We start from the raw sequence: 16,654 nt of genomic DNA, 5'->3' as shown, positions 1-16,654 counted from the left end.
TGATATCTGAATGATGAAACAATCTGCACAACAAACCTTCATGACACAAGTTTACCTAGGTAAGAAACCTGCACATCCCGCACATGTACCCCTGAACTTAAAAGCTAAAAAACAGAAATAATGACAAGGAAAAAACATGTGTACATATTCAATAATAATAATAATAGCCAACAGGATAGCTATATGTAAAAAGATAGGCGCTAACTCTTCAGCTAACATTAATCAGACTTTGTGTGCATGACTTGACTTGTTATTTCTTATATATGTACAAACTCACTTAATACTCATAACCCTACGTGTAAATACTTTTGATGACCTATTTTACAGATGGGAAAACTGAGACCCAGAGAAGTTAAACAACTCCCCCAAAGTTAGGAATCTGATAGTCGCTAGAATCTGGAGAATGCAGATGTGTTTCAGATTATATTTGTTATTATAATTATATTTCTTATTTGTTAAATAAGAAACGCATGGAAGTACAAGATGGCGGACTAGAAGCCACTAGTATGCTGTGGTGCTCACCGAGAGAAATAAAAAGGCTATGTAAAGACTACATTTTTAACTAAAGCATGTAGGTGCATGGACTGGGATTCATCAAGAAAACAACTCGAGCCACAGATAAAGCAGAGGAGCAAGGCAAAATGACTGCCCACCCTGGAGTGACATGGAGCCACGTTAGGGTCCCCTGCCCAGGGAAATAGAGACTGAATGAGAGACTGCGGGGACCTATGCTTCTTCCACTGATCTTTGCAACCCAGGGGTCAGGAGATCCCCTCACTTGACTTACTCCACCAGGACCTCTACCCTGGGAAGCCACACCCCCACTCTTAAGGTAGGGCCCCTGGTGCAAAACCTCAGAACAGCCACCCCTACCAGTGGCTGAACACACCCAGCAGAAGTGCCTCTGAGATTTTCTGGGGTAAGGCTCCTAGAGCCAACTGACTATCCCTCTGCCACTGCCATAGCAGTGGTCCTGACCCTGCTGCCCTCAGTCTGGGGAAGAAACAAAAAGCCTGAAGGCTGCACTCTAGCTTACAGCATGCCACAGTCACCATATGAAAAGGCGCTCAGTCTCTCTTCCCTGTGAGCCCTGGAACCCCAGCCACCCAACAAGCAGAGCCTCTAGTTCCCACCAGCAGTGCAACTGCCCCAGCCCCCTGACTCAACACCGCCAGTAACAGCAGCTCCATGTTTCTTGGAGGTGGAGCCACTCGAGGGGCCACTGAAACCCCTCTGCCACTGCCTCTGCAGTGGTACTGCCCCTGCTATTCTCTTGAAAGAGCAAAGATCCTAAATGCTGTACCTTAGCCCCAGCAAGTTGCAGTCAACACAAAGAGAGGAGGCCAGTCTGTCTCCCATGGGCTGTACCCCGCTCCCCCTTGCTTATCAGTAAGCAGGGCCTTCCTGGCTTGCACAGACAACAGAGAATCCCATCCAGGCTGATTGCACTGAGTGATTGATGCTCTGAAACTATCTGGGGTAGAGCCCCAGGAGACATGTGCAAGACGCTTGGCCACGACTACTGCTAAAGTCTTTTCCTCTGCTGCCTCTATGTTGAGAAGGGAACATAAACACTGAAATCACCCCAGACCTGTGGTGAGCAGCCTGGGAGTGCCAAGCTGTTGTCTACAGCCAGTACTCAAGTAGGAGAGGAGCCCACACCTTCAGAACATTGAGATGGAGCACAGCTGCAATTCTGAAGAAATATAGGGGAGCCACATGACTGAACAAGAGCCTATTACTAACCATTACACCTTGGTGTGACCTATTGGATCATATCCTAAAATTTCAACACCAAAAACATTTTGCTAGCATACCCCTTAGATACAAAAGACAAAAAAGTCAACCACAAATAAAGACCCTGTGCAAAGCTTTGGCTCTGTGAAAACACCCAGAAAAGATATTGCAGCTAAAGGAACACTCACACACAGAGATGAGAAAGAACAAAATCAAGAAATCCAGCAACTCAAATGGCCAGAGTATCTTCATAACCTCCAAATAACTGCATTAGTTCTCCAGCAAGGGTTCTTAACAAAGCTGAGATGGCTGAAGTGACAGAAATAGAATTGAAAATGTGGATAAAAACAAAAATCATTGAGATTCAGGAGAATGGCAAAACCCAATCCAAGTAACTAAGAATAACAATAAAATGATATTGGAACTGACAGAAAATAGTCAATATAAAAAAAGAACCTAACTGACCTAATAGAGCTATAAAACACACTACAAGAATTGTATAATGGAATCACAAGTATTAAGAGCAGAATAGACCAAGCTGAGGAAAGAATCTCAAAGCTTGAAGACAAGCTCTCTGACATAAGACAGAACAAAATAAAAAAAAAAAGAATAAAAATAAACAAACAAAAGCTCCAATAAATATGGGATTATGTAATGAGGTCAAATCTATGAATCATTGGTGTTCTGGAAAGAGATGGGAAAAAATAAACAAATTGGAAAATGTGTTTTTAGATATTGTCCATGAAAACTTCCCCAACCTCAACAGAAAGGTAAATATTCAAATTCAGGAAATACAGAGAACCCTGGCAAGATACTACACAAGAAGATCATCCCCAAGACACATAGTCATCAGATTTCCCAAGATCAAAATGAAAGAAAAAATGTTAAAGGCAGCTAGGGAGAAAGGGCAGGTCATCTACAAAGGGAATCACATCGGGCTAACAACAGATGTGCCAGAAGAGATTGGGGGTCTATATTCAACATTCTTAAAGAAAAAGTCAGTGCTTGCAATCCTAATTTCAGACAAAACAGGCTTTAAACCAACAAAGACCGAAAAAGAAAAAGAAGGACATTAAACAATGTTAAAGGTCTCAATACAATGAGACCCAGCTATCCTAAATATATATGCATCCAACACAGAAGCACCCACATTCTTAAAACCAGTTCTTAGAGATCTTCAGAGAGACTTATACTCCCACACAATAATATTTGAAGACTACAACACTCCACTGAGAGTATTAGAGTGATTATTGAGGCAGAAAATTAACAAAAATATTCAGGATCTGGACTTAATACTAGACCAAATGGACCTAATAGACATCTACAGAACTCTTCACCCCAAACGAACAAAATATACAGTCTTCTCATTGTGACATGGCACATACTCCAAAATCATCCCACACTTAGACATAAAATAGTCCTCAGCAAATGCAAAAGCAACAAAATCATACCAGCCATGCCCTTGGAGCACAGTAAAATAAAAACAAAATTCAGGACTAAGAAAATCACTCAAATAATACAATTACATGGAAATTGAACAGCCTGCTTCTGAATGACTTTTAGGTAAATCATAAAATTAAGGCAGTAGTCAAGAAATTCTTCGAAACTAATGCAGACAAAGATAATACACCAGAATATCTGGGACACAGCTAGGGGAGTGTAAAGAGGAAAATTTATAGCACTAAATAAAGACATCAAGAAATTAGAAGGACCTCAAATTAACAACCTAACATCAAAACTAAAAGAAGTAGAAAAACAAGAGTAAACCAAACCCAACACTAACAGAAGACAAGAAATAACCAAAATCAGAGTTGAACTGAAGAAGACTGAGACTTGGAAAAACATTCAAAAGATCAACAAATCTAGGAATTTGGTTTTTGAAAAAAATAGGAAGAACCTAGCTAGACTAATGAAAAAAAGAGAGAAGATCCAGATAAACACAATTAGAATCAACAAAAGGGATGATATCACTTAATTCACAGAAATACAAATAAACATCAGCAAATACCATAAACATTTCTATGCACACAAACTAGAATATCTAGTAGAAATGCATAAATTCCTGGATACCTACATCCTTCCAACTGAATCATAGAGAAACTGGATCCCTGAACACACCAATAACAAGTTCCAAAAATTAATCAATAAATAGCCTATCCACCAAAAAAGTATAGGACTAGATGGATTCAGAGTTAAATTCTACCAGAAGTACAAAAGAAAAGCTTTGTCCTGATCCAACATCAAGGTCGTAAGCTCTATTGTCGATATGGACTCTAGAATAGAATTGAGCTGTTATCCCTAGGGTAACTTGTTCCGTTGATCAAATTATTGGATCAATTGTGAATATTAGCTCGCTTTGACTTGTGTAGTCTTAGCATGTGTTGTTCGGAGGTTTGGTTGTGCTCCGAGGTCACCCCAACCAAAATTTTTAATGCAGGTGTAAAGGTCCGTGGGTTTGTATGGTTTTTGATTGCATTAATAAATTAAAGCTCCATAGGGTCTTCTCGTCTTATTATTTTATGTCCGTCTCTTCACGGACAGGTCAATTTCACTGGTTAAAAGTAAGAGACAGTTAAACCCTCGTGGTGCCATTCATGCGAGTCCCTATTTAAAGAACAAGTGATTATGCTACCTTTGCACGGTCAGGGTACCGCGGCCGTTAAACGTGTGTCACTGGGCAGGCAGTGCCTCTAATACTAGTAATGCTAGAGGTGATGTTTTTGGTAAACAGGCGGGGTTTGAGTTTGCCGAGTTCCTTTTACTTTTTTTAACCTTTCCTTAAAGCATGCCTGTGTTGGGTTAACAGTGAAGGTAGCATGGGCTTGTTTGTGTTTGCTATGCCTGGCTGTTAGGTATCCGTGAGGCTTTCGGTCCGATTTAGGCTTATGCAGTGGAGAAAATATTCATGTTACTTACACTAGCATTATTGCTTCTATAGGGTGATAGATTAATCCAATGTGGTGTGAGGAGTTCAGTTATGTGTTTGGTATTTTTGAGGTAGTTCATGTTGAGCTTGAACGCTTTCTTAATTGATGGCTGCTTTTAGGCCAACTATGGTAATTGGGGTTTTTACTCTCTCCGTAAGGTTTTTTCCTAGTGTCTAAAGAGCTGTCCCTCTTTAGACTAGCAATTAAGCTTACAGGGGAATTAGGTGGTTCTGCAGGTAAGCTTAAGGTCGAACTAAGATTCTGTCTTGGATAACCAGCTATCACCAGGCTCGGTAGGCTTGTCACCTCTACCCAGAAATCTTTCCACTGTTTTGCCACATAGACGGGTGTGCTTTTTGGCTGTTTTTGGGTAGCTCATCTGGTTTCGGGGAATTTGGCTTGTAGTTCTCTTTGTGAAATTGTTTCTAGCTAATCCATTATGCGAAAGGTACAGGAGTTAGTCCTTGCTATTTTGTGCTTGGGTGGTTTTCTATCTTTCCCTTACGGTACTATATCTATAGCGCCAGATTAAAATTTCTATCGCCTATACTTTGTGTAGGTGAATGATTTAGTGTGTGTTGACTTGGTATTAGTGTTGGTTATGCTTAGGGCTAGTATTAGCTCAAGGCAATCAAATGGTATTGAGATTTTCTGGGTGTAAGCCAGGTGCTTTATATTAAGCTATGCCTTGATTTATCCAAGTGCACCTTCCAGTACACTTACCGTGTTACGACTTATCCCCTCTATATAAATATTAGGGCGTTTAGTTAAGATGTTCCTTAAGTATATTTGAGGGGAGTGACGGGTGGTGTGTGCGCGCTTTATGGCCTGGTTCAATTAAGCACTCTATTCTTAATTTACTGCTAAATCCTCCTTGGACCCTTAGATTTCATAAGAGCTTTCGTGGAATTTTCTGAGATAGAAAATGTAGCCCATTTTTTACCGTCTCATGGGCTACACCTTGACCTAACGTTTTTGCGGTGGAGGGCATTTGCGCTCACTTTGTAACCTTCATCAGGGTTTGCTGAAGATGGCGGTATATAGGCTGAGCAAGAGAGGGTGGGGTGGATCGGGGTTTATCGATTATGGAACAGGCTCCTCTAGGGGGATGTAAAGCACCGTCAAGTCCTTTGAGTTTCAAGCTGTTGCTTGTAGTATTCTGGTGAGTAGTTTTGTTATTTAACTATTGAGGTTTAGGGCCAAGCATAGTGGGGTGTCTAATCCCAGTTTGGGTCCTGGCTATTGTGTGTTCAGAAGTTTTAAAGCCACTTTCGTAGTTTATTTTACATCAGCTAGGGTTTTACAGTTTAGATGGAGTTTAGCTTTATTATGTCAGATCTTAAACACCCTCTACGCCGATCTCTATTAGCTAGGGTTAATCGTGTGACCGCGGTGGCTGGCACGAAATTAACCAACCCTCAATATAGCATAGCTTAGTTAAACTTTCGTTTATTGTTAAATATTTGTCACTGCTGTCTCCCGTGGGGGTGTGGCCAGGCAAAGCGTTTTGAGCTGCCTGTGCGTGCTTGATGCTTGCTCCTCTTGGTCATGATGATTTATAGGGCGTCTTCACCGGGACGGGGATGCTTGCATGTGTAATCTTGCTAAGAGCCAATAGAAAGGCCAGGACCAAGCCTATTTGTTTATGGGGTGTGCAAACCCATCTAGGCATTTTCAGTGTCTTGCTTTGGGCGGGTTTAAGCTACATAAACGGAGGTGTGAGCGTAACTGCGAGGTAGTCTCTTTGGGGTTGTGGGGGAAAAGCTTGTTGTGGGTTGGTGTTAAGAGTGTTTAGTGAAGTAAATATTTATTAGTTGAGAGGATGGCAGTTAGAGTCGTGCACACCTAAAAGATGAAAATACAAGCTCTGATCGGATATATTAAGACTTTTGTTTTTGGGGTTTGGCAAAAGTGGGTTTTGGATGAAGGTCAGAGATGGGGGTGGGGGGGTTTGGTGGAATTTTATTGTGGTTTTGTGGTATGGTGGAAGTGGTGTCGCGGAATTGGTTATTGGTATGTCCTACAAGCATGAATTAAATAACACCTTGCTGGAACTTGTGTGGGGCTAGAATATTGAACGTAGGTGCGATCAACAACTGCATGTACTAGGAATCAAAGACAGGCGCATACAGGACGGGATGTGGTGGGAGTCAGCATTCTGCGATGGGGTTGCGTGCGGACCAGAGATAAAAGATACCAAATGCATGGAGAGCTCCCGTGACTGGTTAATAGGGTGATAGACCCGTGATCCATCGAGATGTCTTATTTAAGGGGAACGTGTGGGCGATCTTGATTGTCATGGCCCTGAGGTAAGAACCAGATGCCGGATACAATTCAGGTATAGCTACCCCCACGAGTTATGGGCCCGGAGCGAGGAGAGTAGCACTCTTGTGCGGGATATTGATTTCACGGAGGATGGTGAGCAAGGGACCCCTAAGTGAGGGGGGCATCCGTGGTGAGAAGGATTATTTAACAGATATGTGCTATGTCCGATGAACGATTTGATGTACTATGGACGCCTGGCATGGGCTGGTTTGGTTGATATTCGTGGGGGGGTGGGTTGGATTTGGAGGAGTCATGTTATGTATTGCTGTTGAGGTCCCTATTAGAGTTCCTGCTTGTAAGCATGCTTTTCAAGAATGCTGGGTTGGTATGTGATGGCATGTGGTATGTACAGTTAAGCATATATAGTACTATATATTATACATGTTGACTAGCAGTAATGCACGAATTACATAATAGCATTATAGGTAAGTTAATGCTAGAGTTACACTATGAAGCTTATACAACATAAGAATACAGAAAGTAGTTTAAGTTAGAATGCCAGCTTTGGGTGTTGGTGGTGGAGTTAGGTACTTTCTTTCTGATTGCCCTAGGAAGAATGTTTCATTTCTGGTTTACAAGGCCAGTGTATTAATTTATACTACGAGGGCAAGTTCACTTGAGTAGGTTGTTTTCGATTAGGGAGACCAGTGGTATTAGGATTAGAATTGTGATAAAGTATATTACGGATGCTCCTTGGCCAATAATGATGAGGGGTTGGGTTACTGGTTCGCTTCCAATTCAGGTGAGAGTTAGTAGGATTGTGATTAGGAGTCAGAATAGGAACTGGCTGAGTGGGCGGAATATTATGCTTTGTTGTTTGGATTTGTGAAGTGTAGGGATAACTGCTAGGATGAGAATTGATAGGAAGAGTGCTAATACGCCTCCTAGTTTGTTGGGGACAGATCGTAGGATTGCGTATGCGAATAGGAAATACCACTCTGGCTTAATATGTGGAGGAGTGTTTAGTGGGTCGGCTGGAATATAGTTGTCTGGGTCGTTTAGGAGGTTAGGTGAGAATAGTACTAGTATTGCTAGGATGAAGAGAAGGAGGACTAGGCCTAGGATGTCTTTAACTGTGTAGTAGGGGTGAAAGGCGATTTTGTCTGAGTCGGAGGAGATTCCGCAGGGGTTGTTTGATCCTGTTTCGTGTAGGAATAGTAAGTGTACGGTTGTGAGAGCGACGATGATGAAAGGTAGGATAAAGTGTAGGGTGAAGAATCGTATGAGAGTAGGGTTATCAATGGCGTATCCACCTCAGATTCATTGAACGAGATTGGTTCCGATATATGGGATTGCCGATAGTAAATTTGTGATTACCGTTGCCCCCCAGAATGATATTTGGCCCCATGGGAGGACATAGCCCATGAAAGCTGTTGCTATGGTTATAAGAAGGAGTACAATACCAATATTTCAGGTTTCTAGGAGGAGGTATGAGCCATAGTAGAGGCCTCGACCCATGTGTAGGAAAAGGCAGATGAAGAGTATAGAGGCACCATTGGCGTAGAGGTAGCGGGTGGTTCAGCCGTAGTTTACATCTCGGGTGATACGTGCGATTGAGGAGAAAGCAGAAGAGGTGTCTGGTGAGTAGTGTATTGCTAAGAATAGGCCTGTGATGATTTGTAGAATTAGGCAGGCTGTAAGAAGTGAGCCGAAGTTTCATCATATGGAGAGGTTAGATGGGGTGGGTAGATCAATGAGGGAGCGGTTGATTATTTTTATGATTGGGTTGGATTTGCGTATTGGAATCATTAGTGCTTTTATAGTTGAAGTACAACGATGGTTTTTCATATCATTGGTTATGGTTAGAGCCCATATGGAAGCAATGACGTATATTTTATTTACATTGAGTGTATTATTAGTTATGGGGTTTGTGGGTTTTTCTTCCAAGCCTTCTCCTATTTATGGGGGTTTAGCGTTAATTGTTAGTGGTGTGGTTGGTTGTGTGATCATTTTAAATTGTGGGGGGGCTTATATGGGCTTAATAATATTTTTGGTTTATCTGGGGGATATGATAGTTGTTTTTGGTTATACTACAGCAATGGCTATTGAAGAGTATCCTGAGACATGGGGTTCAGGGTTTGAGGTTTTAGGGGGTCTTTTAGTGGGGTTGATGATGGAAGTAGTGTTAGTTTTATGGGTCTTAGGTTTGGATGAAGTGGTAGTAGTAGTGGTTAGTTTTAGTGATACAGGTGATTGGGTGATTTTTGAGGAGGAGGGATCAGGATTAATTCGAGGTGACTCTATTGGTGCGGGTGCCTTATATGATTATGGGCGTTGATTAGTGGTAGTTGCTGGTTGAACGCTATTTGTTGGTGTATACATTGTGATTGAGATTGTTCGGGGTAATAGATTATATCATTAGAAGTAGGGCTAGGGTAAGGGGGATAAGGAAAGAGAGGGAATAGAGTTTGATTATGCCTTTTTGGGTGGTTACAGTTATGGAAGCAGTGATATGTGTTTGTGAGATTATTTTAGGTATGGATTTTTCTAATCATGTTGAGTCTAATAGGAGAAGGGCTAAGTTTTGACTTATAAGTAGATTTTGATAGGGGATTGTACGGTGAATTGTGGTGGGAAAATACCCTAGTATGTTGGAAAATTTGAATATTTGTGATGGGTTTTTTATTTTTAGTTTGTTTTTTATAAGGGTGAGGTCCAGGGCTGCTAGGAAACCTAAAGCAGTTGCGTATAGGGCTGAGAGTTTTAAATAGAGGGGTATTGTTGGCTGGGGGAGCGAAGTAGGGGGGATGTTATTGGTGATAAGAAATCCTGTGATTATACTGCCTATTGTGAGGCGTTTAATTGGGTTTAGTAGAGCGGGGTTATTTTCGTTAATGTTTGTTAGAGTTGGGAAGCGGGGTTGTCCCGTTAGGGTGAGGAGAATAGTTCGAGTACTGTAGGCGCTTGTTAGGGAGGTAGCGATGAGAGTAATAAATAGGGCTCAGGCGTTGGTATACGACGTATTTGTGGCTTCGATAATGAGGTCTTTGGAATAGAAGCCTGTGAGGAAGGGTATTCCTGTGAGTGCTAGGTTGCCAATGATTAGGGAGGTTGAGGTGAGGGGTATTGTTTTAAATAGGCCTCCTATTTTTCGAATGTCTTGTTCGTTGTTTAGGTTGTGGATAATGGATCCGGAGCATATAAAAAGTATGGCTTTAAAGAAGGCATGGGTACAGATATGTAGGAATGCTAAGTATGGTTGGTTAATGCCAATGGTGACTATTATTAGACCTAGTTGGCTTGAGGTAGAGAAGGCTACAATTTTTTTAATGTCGTTTTGTGTGAGGGCACAGATGGCTATAAATAGGGTAGTAATAGCCCCCAGGCATAATGTAAGATTTTGAATTAATGTATTGTTTTCTATTAAAGGGTGGAAGTGAATGAGCAAGAATACTCCGGCAACGACTATGGTGCTAGAGTGAAGTAGGGCTGAGACTGGAGTTGGGCCTTCTATAGCAGAGGGTAATCAGGGGTGAAGGCCAAATTGAGCTGATTTTCCTGCTGCTGCTAGGAGAAGGCCTGTTAGTGGAAGGAGATTTAAGTTGGAATTTAGGGCTAATATTTGTTGAAAGTCTCATGAGTTGTAATGTAGGAGAAATCATGTTATAGCTAGGATAAGACCAATGTCACCAATGCGGTTATATAGGATTGCTTGGATGGCTGCTGTATTGGCATCTGTTCGAGCGTGCCATCAGCTAATTAGGAGGAAAGATATAATTCCTATGCCCTCTCAGCCGATGAAGAATTGGAAAAGGTTGTTAGCAGTAACTAGAATTAATATGGCAATAAGGAAAATAAGGAGGTAATTGAAAAATTGGCTGATGTTTGGGTCTGAGCTTATGTATCATAGCGAGAATTCTATAATGGACCAGGTAATGAATAGTGCGATTGGAATAAATATTATGGAGAAGTAATCTAGTTTAAAGCTTAATGTTAGATTTAATGTTTGGGTTATTATTCAATGTCAACTCCAAATGGTTGTTTCTTGGTTTAAGAAGATGTATAAAGTTGTTGAAGGAAGGCTGGTAATAAAAGCATATATTACGGTTATTTTTACGTAGTTTGGGTATGGGCGTTTTTTGTTAGGGTTGATGAGGGTGGCAAAGATTGGAAGAGTTAGGGAGATGAGGGTTGTTATTATAATGGGAGTGTGCATGATTATTACTTTTATTTGGAGTTGCACCAATATTTTTGACTCCTAAGGCCAATGGATAGCTGTTATCCTTTAAAAGTTGAGGAAACCGTAATTTTAAGTACGGAGACATGGATTAGCAGTCCTTGCGAGTTTTCTCGGTAAATAAGAAATGGTAAGCTTCTATAGTTAGATTCACAATCTAATGTTTTGATTAAACTATATTTACAGGAAGTGAACCCTAGAATGATGTTGGGATTAAGGGATAGAAGAATAATTGGGGCGAGGTGTATAAATATTAATATGTTTTCTCGTGTGAAGGGGGGTTTTATGTTTATTATGTGGTGTGTAAGTGTTCCTCGTTGCATTGTAATGAATATGTGGAGAGAGTAGAGGGCTGTGATTAGTATGTTAAGTCCTGTTAGTATAATGGTGATATGGGATCAGGAAAATGAGGTTGCGATTACAAAGAGCTCGCCTCGTAGGTTAATAGTGGGGGGTAGGGCAAGATTAGTAAGATTTGCTGTGAATCATCAGAAGGCTATTAGTGGGAGTAGGATTTGGAGTCCTTGGGATAGTAATATGATACGGCTACGGGTACGTTCATAGTTTGAATTAGCTAAGCAGAAATATATGGAGGAGGTGAGTCCGTGGGCAACTATAAGGATAGTTGCGCCAGAGAAGCTTCAGGGGGTTTGGATAAGGGAGGCTACAATTACTAGAGCTATGTGACTTACAGAAGAGTATGCGATGAGTGATTTTAGATCCGTTTGTCGGAGACATGTTGAGCTTGTTATGATTATGCCTCATAGGGACAACATAAGGAATGGATAGGCTATATATTCTGTTAAGGGGTTAAGAATGGAATTAAGTCGTATTATGCCGTAGCCACCTAGTTTTAGGAGTACTGCGGCAAGAACTATTGATCCTGCAACGGGGGCTTTAACATGAGCTTTAGGGAGCCATAGGTGTAGACCATATAGGGGTATTTTTGTCATAAAAGCTATTATGCATGCTAGTCAGGTAAAGCTATGAGATCAGGTGGTTGTTAGTTTTTGGTCTGTGAGTGTTAGTAATGTAATATTTAATGAGCCTGTGTTGTTGTAGGTGTGGTTTAGTATAATGAGTAGGGGTAGAGAGCCGGTTAGTGTGTAGAATAGAAAATATGTGCTTGCATTAAGACGTTTTGCTTGGTTACCTCATTTAGTGATGATAATTAGAGTGGGAATGAGGGTAGTTTCAAATAGGATGTAGAATATAATTAGTTCTGTAGCCATGAATGTCAGAATTAAGGTGATTTGTAGGAAAATTATTATGAAAAGGTAAAGTTTCTTTTGTGAGGAGGGTTCGTTGGATAGGTGATATTGGCTCGCTATGATCATGAGAGGTAGGAGTCAGGCAGTTAGTGTTAGGAGGGGTGTTGTTAGTGGGTCAGAGGATAGGTAGGTTGAGTGATTAAGGAGGTTGCTGTTGGTTTGGTTGAAGAATAATAGGGGAATGAGGCTAATAGCTAGGCTGTGTATAGTTAAGTTGATTCAGATTGTATCATTTTTGGAAAGTCATGTTATAGGCAGTAGTATGGTTGTGGGGATAATTATTTTTAGCATTGAAGCAGGCTTAGGTTGTGGATATAATCTAGTCCGTACGTATTGGAGATTGAGATTAGTAAGGCAAGACCTACTGCTGCCTCGCAAGCGGCAAATACTAGCAGAATGATAGGTATGATATTGATTAGAGGGAAGTGTATGTTCGAGGCAATAAGGGTAGCTATGATAAAGAGTGATATCATTATTCCCTCTAGACAGAGGAGAGAAGCTACTAGGTGTGAGCGGTAGGTTAATATGCCTAGAAGTGAGATGGTAAATGCTAATATAATGTTTATATAGGTGGGGATCATTTGGTTAGTATGGTTATCATAATCTAATGAGTCGAAATCATTTGTTTTATTTAAACTACTTACCAATTCGGCTCAGTCTAGCCCCTTTTGAGTTCACTCGTAGGCTAAACTGAGAATTAGGATAATGATAAAAGCGATGGTTGATTTGACTATTATTGGGAGGTTTGTTGTTTGAATGGCTCACGGTAGGGATAGTAGTAGGGCGATCTCTAGGTCAAATAGTAGGAAGGTAATGGCGACTAGGAAAAACTTTATTGAGAATGGGATACGAGCAGGACTTAGAGGATCAAATCCGCATTCGTAAGGATTAGTTTTTTCTGCATAGGAGTTGAGTTGGGATAATCAGAGTATGATAATTATTAGTAGCGAGGTTAATAGGGTGTTGATTGTTAAGGCTAGCACTAGGTTGATTACTCTTTTTTGAATGTTGTCAAAACTAATTGATTGGAAGTCAATTGTACTGGTTATACTAAAAGAGTAGGATCCTCATCAATAGATAGAAATATAGAGGAATAGTCAGACAACATCTACGAAGTGTCAGTACCAAGCGGCGGCCTCGAAGCCGAAATGATGGTTCGATGTGAAGTGATATAGTAGTTGGCGAATGAGGCAAATAAAGAGGAATGTGGATCCGATAATAACGTGAAGCCCGTGGAAGCCTGTGGTAACGAAAAATGTTGAACCGTAAATACCATCGGAGATAGTGAAAGGCGCTTCAAAGTACTCTGAGATTTGTAGCAGGGTGAAGTAGGTGCCTAGTAGGATTGTGATAAGTAGAGCTTGGATTGTTTGTTTTCGGCTACTGTTTATGAGGCTGTGATGAGCTCAGGTGATTGCAACCCCAGACGCGAGTAGTACAGAGGTGTTTAGGAGGGGTACTTCTAGGGGGTTTAAGGGGATAATGCCTGTTGGTGGTCAATGACCCCCGAAGCAGGGTGTTGGGGCGAGACTTGAATGGTAAAATGCTCAGAAGAAGCCGATAAAGAAGAATACTTCTGAGATAATGAATAGTGTTATTCCGTATCGAAGGCTTTTTTGGACAGATGTCGTGTGGTGGCCTTGGTACGTGCTCTCTCGTACAATGTCACGTCACCATTGATATAAGGTTAGTATGTTGGTTAGTAGGCCTAATATCAGTAGGGTGGTAGAGTAGAAGTGGAACCATATGATTAAGCCGGATGTTATTAAGAAAGCTGACAGAGCTCCTGTCAGTGGCCAGGGACTGGGTTTAACTATGTGATAAGCATGGGTTTGGTGAGTCATTAGGTATTGTTATGTAGATAGAGGCTAACTAAGAGTGTGAAGACATAGGCTTGGATCAGGGCCACTGCAATTTCTAGAATGGTTAGTAGTGCTAGGAGTATGGAGGTTAGCAGGGTCATGGAGAAGTTGATAGTTGATAGTGCTAGTACAGCGTTTCCAACCAGGTGCATTAGTAGGTGGCCAGCTGTGATGTTTGCGGTCAGTCGTACGGCTAGGGCTACTGGTCGGATAAGTAGACTAATAGTTTCGATTATTACCAGTATAGGGATGAGTGGCGTGGGTGTACCTTGTGGTAGAAGGTGAGCTAGGGAATTTTTGGTTTTAAAGCGAAGTCCTATGATTACTGTGCCTGCTCATAGGGGAATTGCTATGGCTAGGTTTATGGAAAGTTGGGTGGTTGGTGTAAATGAGTGAGGCAGGAGCCCCAAAAGGTTCGTTGTGGTAATGAAGGTAATTAGAGACATTAGTATTAAAGATCAGGTTTGTCCTTTAGCATTGTGAATTATTATTATTTGTTTTAGGGCGAATTGGGTTAGGTTTTGTTGAATGGTAATTAGTCGATTGTTAACGGGGTGTTTAGAGGTTAGGATTAGCAGGGTGGGGAATAGGATGATGGGGATTGTGGCGGGTTGGTTTAGGATTGTTGGAGTTGAGAATGAGGTAAATAGGTTTTCGTTCATTTTGGTTGTCAGTGAATACTGTGGGTTTGTAGATTGGAGTTTTTTGTAAGAGGGGGTTGGTAGTAATTTGTGTTTAGTAGTTTTAATTGTATGATAAGATATAATGTAGGGAGCATCGTCATAATAGTAGTGAATCATGTCGATGTGTCTAACTGGGGCATTTCACTGCAGAGGGTGTGTCCCCCAGTCTTTAACTTAAAAGGTTAATGCTAGGATAGCTGTACAGTGGGCCTGTAAGGTATTTTGAGGATTTATGAGGTGGGAGTGCTGAGGGGGGAAAGAAAAGGAAATAGGGTTATTTATAGGGTAAATACAGGTCCTATTTTAAAGATTTTTAGTGGGATTAGTTCTGCGACGATTGGTATGAAGCTATGGTTTGCGCCACAGATTTCTGAGCATTGTCCATAATAGACGCCTGGTCGTGTGGCCGTGAATACAGTTTGATTTAAGCGTCCAGGTACTGCATCTGTCTTTAGGCCTAGTGTGGGGATAGTTCATGAATGCAAGACATCTTGAGATGTAATTATTATACGTACGGGGGCTTCAATTGGGAGGACTACTCGATTGTCAACTTCTAGAAGCCGAAGGTCTCCTGGATTTAAAAATAGTGGGGGTAATATGTAAGAATTAAAGATTAGGCCTCCATAGTCCGTATATTCATAGGTTCAGTATCTCTGGTGTCCAATTGATTTGATAGTGAAGGATGGGTCGTTGACTTCATCCGTCAAGTATAGGATGCGTAGGGATGGGAGGGCAATCAGAACTAGGATAATTGCGGGTAAGATGGTTCAGATAGTTTCTATTTCTTGAGCGTCTGTGATGTTAGTATTGGTTAGTTTTGTTGTGAGTGTTGAGAGCAAGGCATATAATACTAGGAAGCTGATTAAAGATATGGCTATAAAAGCATGGTCATGAAAAGTGATTAGTTCCTCTATAACAGGAGATGTGGCGTCTTGTAGGCCTAGTTGAACTGGATGAGCCATGTAGGATATATAGGGTTTGACCTATAATTTAGCTTTGACAAAGCTATGAAATGGTTTTTCTGATATCTTGTTGAAAAAGTTATAGGGGCTATAAGACTGGCTTGAAACCAGTTCTAGGGGGTTCGACTCTCTCCTTTTTCGTTTAGTTTAATATAGGTTGGTTCTTCGAATGTATGGTAGGGTGGAGGGCAGCCATATAGTCATTCTAGATTAGTGAAGGGCTGTTCGATTAGTAGTACTTTACGTTTTGAAGCAAAGGCTTCTCAGATCATGTAGATTATTAAGATTACTGCTACTAGTAAGATGAAGGAGCCTATAGATGACAGGATATTTCATGTAGTGTAGGCATCAGGGTAATCAGAGTAGCGTCGGGGTATTCCGGACAGGCCAAGGAAGTGTTGTGGAAAGAAGGTTAAATTTACGCCCACGAATATAATGATAAAATGGGCTTTGGCACAGGTTTGGTCTAGCGTATAGCCTGAGAATAAAGGGAATCAATGTATAAAGCCTCCTATAATGGCGAATACAGCCCCTATTGATAAAACATAATGAAAGTGGGCGACAACGTAGTATGTGTCATGTAGTACGATATCTAGGGATGAGTTTGCCAAGATAATGCCGGTTAAACCTCCTACAGTAAATAGGAAGATAAAGCCTAGGGCTCAAAGTATTGCTGGAGATCATTTAATGTTGCCTCCATGAAGTGTAGC

General features: G+C 41.2%; 1 pseudogene; it reads right to left on the bottom strand.

Moving 5' to 3' along the window:
- Positions 1 to 7,363: 7,363 nt before the first annotated feature.
- Positions 7,364 to 9,230, bottom strand: LOC112429175 (uncharacterized; annotated as a pseudogene).
- Between the last annotated feature and the right edge of the window lie 7,424 nt (positions 9,231 to 16,654).

Source organism: Macaca nemestrina, chromosome 6 (assembly GCF_043159975.1).
Source record: "Macaca nemestrina isolate mMacNem1 chromosome 6, mMacNem.hap1, whole genome shotgun sequence".
Taxonomy (NCBI): Eukaryota; Metazoa; Chordata; class Mammalia; order Primates; family Cercopithecidae; genus Macaca; species Macaca nemestrina.
This window is presented reverse-complemented; position numbering and strand designations above follow the sequence as displayed.